The sequence below is a fragment of the Macaca fascicularis genome, chromosome 3 (genome assembly GCF_037993035.2).
Source record: "Macaca fascicularis isolate 582-1 chromosome 3, T2T-MFA8v1.1".
In the NCBI taxonomy this organism is placed as follows: domain Eukaryota; kingdom Metazoa; phylum Chordata; class Mammalia; order Primates; family Cercopithecidae; genus Macaca; species Macaca fascicularis.
Window position 1 is genome coordinate 200485150 of NC_088377.1, and position 8327 is coordinate 200493476.

At 46.9% G+C, this 8327-nt stretch overlaps 1 long non-coding RNA gene across 1 annotated transcript; it reads left to right on the forward strand.

Annotated features, from left to right (window-relative positions):
- Positions 1-596: 596 nt before the first annotated feature.
- LOC141410020 (uncharacterized) lies at positions 597-2985 on the forward strand. Its single transcript, XR_012433237.1, has 2 exons — positions 597-1454; positions 2048-2985. It is a non-coding gene; the product is annotated as an uncharacterized lncRNA (long non-coding RNA).
- The last annotated feature ends 5342 nt before the right edge of the window (positions 2986-8327 follow it).

Genomic DNA, 8327 nt, shown 5'->3' on the forward strand with positions numbered 1-8327 from the left:
AAATACAAAAAATTAGCGGGGCATGGTGGCCGGCGTGTGTAGTCCCAGCTACTCAGGAGGCTGAGGCAGGAGAATGGCGTGAACCTGGGAGGTGGAGCTTGCAGTGAGCCGAGATCGCACCACTGCACTCCAGCCTGGGCAACAGAGCAAGACTCCGTCTCAAAAAAAAAAGAAAGAAAGAAAGAAAGAAAAACAATTTAACAATTTAATTTTGCCTGGCAAGTGAAAATCCTGAAATATTAAAAAACAACAACAACAAAAACTCACACAACTAAAACTGAAGCCACATGATTTTTAGAGACATACTTATGAGACAGACACATATGCGCAGGAAGCCCAGTCACAGACATCAGCCATCTAGGGAGGGGGAGGGATGGGGGCATTCAGGCAGATATGGGTTATTTTCCAATGTCCTACTTTTCGTTTGGGGTAACTTTCGTAGGTAGTTGCTGAATTGTTTAAATTAATTTTTTAAAGCAGGCTTTGCATGAACAATGATGAGAGTATGTAAAAAAACCGAAGTTTCAATTAAAAGAAATAAACAGGAAATGACCATGTGTTGAAGCCAGAAGCAGCTGAGTTGAGGAAATCTTATCAGAAAGTGAGAAAACTGTGACAAACAGCCACAAGAAGAGGGCTCATCTGTGTGAGTACAAACCTGGCCTGCTCCATCGCTTTGCTGAACCAGCCTTGACAAGGGCACTTTGTTCTGGTTAAATTCCAGAGAAGCAGTTTTTCTAAAACAACTTTGTCTCCTCTTTGGGGATCAAAGACAGAATGTGCCATTTTCTACGTCCTCGCGAGGGGACATATTTGAAATCCTCCCAGAGTTTGCATCTTGGCCGCTTTCCCAGTGTATGTGCTTTAAAGAGACCAGAAAATGGTGTTTTCAAAATACTTCCTGGAATCTTTTACAAGGTAATAAATCAGCAGGAAAGGTCACCCAGCCTGCTGCTCCTTACCACTTCTGTAATAAACGTAAGTTTCCATTAATATTAAATATTTCTTATGACAATTTTAGTCTAAACATATTATCAAATATCTTAGAAATGAACTAGGTCTCTAATAAAAATCATCATATTAATTTTCTATTTGGCTTTCAAATTTATAAAACCTTTATCATCTCATTTGATACAATCCTGTGGTAGTTTCATTACAAAGCAAATTGCATGTTGTAATCCTCGTGCTTAGTTTCTGTCACTTTTAAAAACCTGATTTGTCTGACTCCATGCTGGAATGTCAATGCCACTGGGACATCACCTGTCTCTCTTGCCACCGCCTGGCTCAGACCTGGCACGTGCTCAGTGAGTTTGCAAGACTGAAGGCAACCCCTGCCTCCACGTCAAATCCCAGGGGTCCCTCACAGCGCTGCATCCGGGAAGATGGAGGCTGAGCCCCAGGTTGCAAGCCGTGGTGCTGGCCCTCGGGTATGAAATACACCAGTGATTATAAAGGTAAGTGAAAAATCTAGTTATGAAATTGTACATAAACTACGATTAAATCTTTTTGTATATGGGAAAGGATATAAAGAAATATATCTAAATGGCTATGTTTACTATGCTCAGTGATAAGATTAAAGATACATCTTTTTCCCGTTTTATTTTCAACATTTTCTCAAATGTGCTTCTATTACTTTTACAAATTATCATAATCAGAGGCTCAATGCCCTGAGTCATCTGTTGTGTTTACTAAGACAACAAAGTGCTTTGGGGTTTCTTTGCTCCTTGCAGACAGGGTGGTGGAGCTGAGGGAGGCTGGAGCCAGCCCGGTCGTGCCCACCCGGGCTTGGGCTGGCTGTGAGTCCACAGAGTCACGGAGTTCATGGGCCTCAGGGGCTTCGTGCATTCTGCCCCCTGCTTAGGGACAGGCTCCCCCAGGCCTCCCTCCTCCTTGGTGTGGCGGACTTCCTCCGGTCCTTTAGGGCTCAGCTCACTGGACTCCTCCCAGGAAAAGCTCCCCAGTTAGAGGCTCCTCTCCCGTGCTTTTATTTAGCTCCCTCAGCAGCTACTCTGCGTCTTTGTGACCTGTTTACCTCCTTGTTCCCCAGGGAAGACACAGGCTCCCTGAAGACAGGAGCCGTGTTTTGGCTACGGCCTCCCCACGCTGGCCTGCAGGAGAAGCTCCAGGGATATGCGCTGGATACATGAACGGATAGATGAGTGAGAGGTTCTGGGTGCCCTGAGCTCATGAGTATGTGTTTTAAGGCAAGTCATACCACTTATCAGTCATATCACTCAGCCTTCTCACTCATTTCACTGCAGAATGAGAATGCTACATTCCTCTTTTTCTTACATCCTGTATTTGCACAGCACTTTTAAGTTATTGCATGTGACAGACGGAAGACAGCCTCAGTCTCCCAGCTCAGCCACTGGGTCTGGTCCGTTGGTCACAAACACAAACCTGCAAGGTGCATGTGGCTCGGAGAGGGGCCGCTCAATGTCAGCAACAAGGGGGGGACTTCAGAAGTTTCCGGTCTCCTTCTTATCTCCCTCTCTCCTTTTTTTTTTTTTTTTTATTATTATACTTTAAGTTCTAGGGTACCTGTGCACAACATGCAGGTTTGTTACATATGTATACATGTGCCATGTTGGTGTGCTGCACCCATTAACTCGTCATTTACATTAGGTGTATCTCCTAATGCTATCCCTCCCCCCACCCTCCCCACAATAGGACCTGGTGTGTGATGTTCCCCTTCCTGTGTCCAAGTGATCTCATTGTTCAATTCCCACCTATGAGTGAGAACATGCGGTATTTGGTTTTCTGTTCTTGTGATAGTTTGCTGAGAATGATGGTTTCCAGCTGCATCCATGTCCCTACAAAGGACACAAACTCATCCTTTTTTATGGCTGCATAGTATTCCATGGTGTATATGTGCCACATTTTCTTAATCCAGTCTGCCACTGATGGACATTTGGGTTGATTCCAAGTCTTTGCTATTGTAAATAGTGCTGCAATAAACATACGTGTGCACATGTCTTTATAGCAGCATGACTCATAATCCTTTGGGTATATCCCCAGTAATGGGATGGCTGGGTCAAATGGTATTTCTAGTTCTAGAGCCTTGAGGAATCCCCACACTGTTTTCCACAATGGTTGAATAGTTTACAGTTCCACCAACAGCTTACCTCCCTCTCTCCTTCTTACCTTCCTTCTCTCCTTCTACTTTCCTTCCTTTATTTATTCCTCTTTTCCTTCCTTTTTCAAATATTTTGAGCTCCTGCTATTTCTATGCCAGAGAAGGAGGCAGGCCCCAGTGAGACTGAGAGAGCTGAGGGCCCACTGGCCTGGAGGCCTCCGGAGGGCAGCTCCTTCACCCACTTTCGATCCCCCTAAAATGTCAACAGACTTTAATCACTGATTATTTGTCATTTAGACCCAAGTGCTAATGAATCTGTCCTGGTGAAGTTCAGAATGGGCCCCTGGGAGGACCTCGGGCCTGGGGGAGCTGGTGTGGTGGGGTTCTCCCCAAGCATGGCTGAGCCTGGAGACAGTGGCCATAGCTGAGAGCAGGACACTCCCCAGCCTTCTCTCCTCACCTTCTAACTGAAAGAGGGATTCAAGCCCTGCTTGGTGAGGGACTTGAGAAGGTGGACGGAGGCTACCTCAGCAGGCGTGGGTCTCTCCTCCATCCACGCCTGTGCACCAAGCGGGTCAGCTTTTGTCTGATTCACACAGTGCATGTCTGTGGGCAGCTTTGTGTGAAAACACATCTGCTGCATGAGAAACAGTGGGTGTGGGTGAAAACTGCTGCCAAGGGAGCCGCAGAGTGGAGGCCATACAGCATCTACTGTGGGCCTCTTCAGCTTCACATGCCTGACACACACTTGTGTGCACGTGCACACATGCACATGTCACATGCACACGTCACATGCACACATCACATGAACACGTCATATGCACACATCACATGCACACATGTCACATGCACACATCACATGCACACATCACATGCACACACATCACATGCACACATCACATGCACACACGTCACAGCACACATCACATGCACACATCACAGCACACACGTCACATGCACATGTCACATGCACACATCACATGCACACACGTCACATGCACACATCACTGCACACGTCACATGCACACATCACATGCACACATCACATGCACACATGTGCACACACAACACACTCACATGTGTGCACAGAAATCTCACACAGAGGACACTCCACCCATCAATACTATCCCAAACTCACTGAAGTGCTGGAGTGAAGGGGCCACCAGCCCTTTCCAGGTGAGTTCCAGGAGTGAAGAAGACTCGAGGCTGCTCAGAGCCTGGTGAGAGCCATCGACAGAACAGAAGCCTTGAAGGAGCTGTTAGAGGCTTTACAGCCATGAGGCAGCGGCCTCTAACTGTCCCCCAAGTGTGGGGTCCAAGCTCTGCTTCAGTGACCAGGCAGAGCCTGGCCTGGGTCCCGTAGGACTCACACGGTGAGTGGACACTGCTGCTACTGCTGTCCACACCTTCACTGGTGATGTTTCAGGACCAGCCTGTCAACTGTAACAGAAACATATATAAAACCAGAATCCATTTCTCTTCTTGAGAAATAATTAAAGATTAATTATAATTTCACAGAATGCATAGTTAGTATAATTGCAGATGAGGGACTGAAGGCATCACACCTTTCTTTCTTTCTTCCTTTCTTTTTTTGAGAGTCTTGCTCTGTTGCCCAGGCTAGAGTGCAGTGGCACTATCAGGGCTCACCGCAGCCTTGACCTCCCTGGCTCAAGCAATCCTCCCACCTCAGCCTCCTGTGTAGCTGGGACTATAGACAAACACCACAATGCCAGGCAAATTGAAATTTTTTTGTAGAGATGGGAGTCTCACTATGTTGCCCAGGCTGCTCTTGAACTCCAGGGCTCAAGGGATCCTCTCTTGGCCTCAAAAGGTGCTAGGATTACAGTGTGAGCCCCTACAGGCAGCACAAAACAAAATCTTAAGCCTGCTGAAATTATTCAACCTCTCCTGTGTCATCAACACACCTCTGTCAGGATGGTCTCTGAGCTTCCAAAGATGAAACATGGAAACAGGGGAACAGAGTGGGTGAGCTTCTCCCTGGGTGACGTGTCTCCAGCTTTCCTGCATGGATTAGACAAATGAGGAGAGAAGGAATATGTTGCATCAAAGACCCATTACTGCTGTTTGCAATATGCTTTCAAAGCATGACATGGACGTTTGCTGTTGTGTTCATAAGTTTTTATTTGGTTATTATTGTAAAGGAACCAAAAGTTATGCCTGTACTGGTGTGTACACTTTTAAGTAAACAGTTGTACATTTTTGATAATTTTTCTGTACTATATTCTATTTATTGAAACATGATTTTAGGTTTCGAATCTAATAAAAACCTAGGCTTGCTTTTGTATACCTTTTAAAATTACATTTTTCTAGTAATTTATTTTTGTTGTATTTTATTAGTATTAGTCTATAATGGCTTGGCAATTAAACACAGTCAAGCCTTCCGCACAGACGGACTAGGAAGCAGTCAGGAGGCCCCATCACGGGCATCTCTCCATGCAGTCAGTTCCCTGTATGGTGAACAGGTGCACAGGGCAGTTTGGAAGCTCTTGAGGCAAGACTTTTGAAAATACCCTTGGGGTATATAAGGAGAGTTAGGCCTAATATTTAGTAAATTTAGCTATCAAATAATACAGGGAAGTTCCTGTTTTTATCAGAGTCTAACTGTTCAACATTTTAAAGAAACGGGGCTTTACTTAACTTTTAAGAAAGAGACAGAACACATGAAATAAATTGCTGGTAGATAATTTCCAGAGACATGCAGAAGAATGGCTTTGAGCTTTGGGATTTCCGGGGTTCAGTGCAGATTGTATCTAATCTTCCACACTCTGATGAAACTGGACAGAAAGAACTGATGTTCGGAACCAGGCTGCCGTGACAGCGAGACACACCTGCATCTTCGGAACCATAGGAGGAGTCAAATGTTTTCAGCCAGAAACGTGACCCAATACATCTCAGAAAATGTTCAGCAGTGAGGGGTGACCCAGGAGGGGCTTCTGCGGCCACAGAGTTACCCTGACTCGTCTTGGTGAGCGCTCCCTTAATGCGGTTGCCCTCTGTGTGGCTTCCTCAATGTTTTCTCCTGTCCAAACGTGAGCCCCAAGCAGGAGAGAAGGAGCCCAGTCCCTCGCAAGGCTGGGCCTCATTGGTTTTACTGGTGCAAGAAGCTTGGTTGTTCTTCACTCACGTGGCGAACATCGTGGCGAACATCGTGGCCATCTTCTGTGAGGTCCTCTGGGGCTGTGAGAACAGACTGGATGTGGGTCCAGCAACTGCAAGTTGTGACACAGGGATGGAGGAAGCACCACTTATTCAGGAGCCCTCGCCCACTCAGTCTGGATCAGAAGGTCAGGTAGCCTCGAAAACCATACAAATGTTAGAGGCCCACCTTAAGCATGTTATTTTAACTCAAGACACAGAGCTACATTCTCTTGCCCGTATTTTAATGTTGCACCATAGCTTTTCCTTAAATATTTTTTTGACTGAAATTCTACACTACTTTTCTGGAATAAATCACATCCACAAAGCTTTATTTATATTATTCATTTTATTTTGTAAAAATAAAATAGAACTTAAGGACATTAAGGTAAAGCCATCTACAAACATTTTTTGTTAGCTTTATAATATTTTAAAATCTTTCACAGAAGTTTTCCCATATCTATTTCAACAAGCATTTTTTTAAGGAATTTTCTTTTATTCTTTCCAAAGCATTCAGTTTTGTTTAATAAATAAATTAGTTATTAAACAAAAATTGTTTTATTTTTCCACTCGTATTTCTCCAGTGTTTGTGCTGTCAATACTGTAATTGTTTAGTAAACTCGGGCACACGCACAATTAGGAACTAGTGCAAGACTCTCGAGAGATGGCAGCCCCACCAGCGGGGGTCAGAGTTGCCACTGAGGCTGCTGGCCCTGGCGTTCTGCTTGCCTCAGACCTAGGTCCCATGAATTGGGCTTTAAAAGCTTCTGTTGTAAGGAAATGTATCATTATGGTGCTTCTAGTGGGGGCAAAAATGAGGAGATGGACGTCCCTGGCCAAGTCCAGTCTGAGCCAACAGCCAGTGTGTGCTGTGTACCCTGCAAGGACTTCCCAGTGAGCCCGGCCACAGGTGCAGGGCCTCAGAAGGAGAGCACAGAGCATGGGTCTTACCAACAGGGCCGGGGGCCCCAAAGGGTGTGGAGTCAAGGAGGGCCCTGATTTGATCCCTTTTATTTAAAAAAAACCCCAGCAGTTGTGTGCAGGTGGAGGAGAGACAGAGGCCAGTTAGAAGGGCCCAGATCCCTGCCAAGGGAGAGAAGGGTCTGCATCCAAACCACAGCCGCAGTGCGGGAGACGGAGGGATGACTCATGGCCACGGAGAGGTAAACCCTCCAAGCCTGGGCCCTGCTGGGCGTGAGAAGAGAGGGAGAGGGGAGGTCCCTGGTAGGTACCAGGTATCGGATCCAGCCAACGACTCAGCACTGATTCTGTCCACCAAGAGAGAAACAAGGGGCCTTGTACTGAGGATGCAAGTGAATGGCTGATTCTCCTGAGGGGCAGACACCGAGGGCACTTCATTCAGGTGTTTACTTTGTTATCACCATCAAGCTGTAAAAAGCCCCTAAAAATATTTGTATGAGCAAAGAAACTAAGGCTGGAGGTGAGGTAACCCAGACTGCACCTCCAGGTAGGACCAGAGCCAGGACTGAGACTCAGCCTGTTGGACCCTGAAGTCCACAATTTCCTAGTTTGTGGTCTTCCCATGAGTGACCACAGGACACAGGCACAGCCATGGGAGCAAGGGGCCCTAAGAGACAGTGCTCAGGGAAGACACAAGGGACCCTACAGTCACTGTGCTCCTGGGAGGATGGCCTGGGGCCCAGGACACCCCACGCCTGAGGAGACGGCCTGGGACCAGGGTGCCCCACGCCTGAGGAGACGGCCTGGGACCAGGACGCCCCACGCCTGAGGAGACGGCCTGGGACCAGGGTGCCCCAGGCCTGAGGAGACGGCCTGGGACCAGGACGCCCCAGGCCTGAGGAGACGGCCTGGGACCAGGACGCCCCACGCCTGAGGAGACGGCCTGGGACCAGGCCTGCTGAGTTTGTGGAGATGTGGGGAAACGCACAGGGAGGTGGAGTCTAAGGAGGCACGTAAAGAACATGATATCCCCCCAGGTCCTGACTACATCCTACAACATTTTCATGCTCAAATCAGTGTCCGTTTGACTAGCGTTAACTACCTTTATTTAGAAATTTGACCTCTGAAATGAGTGATGATCATTTAGTCCTGCAAAGAAACATGTGGAGATGTG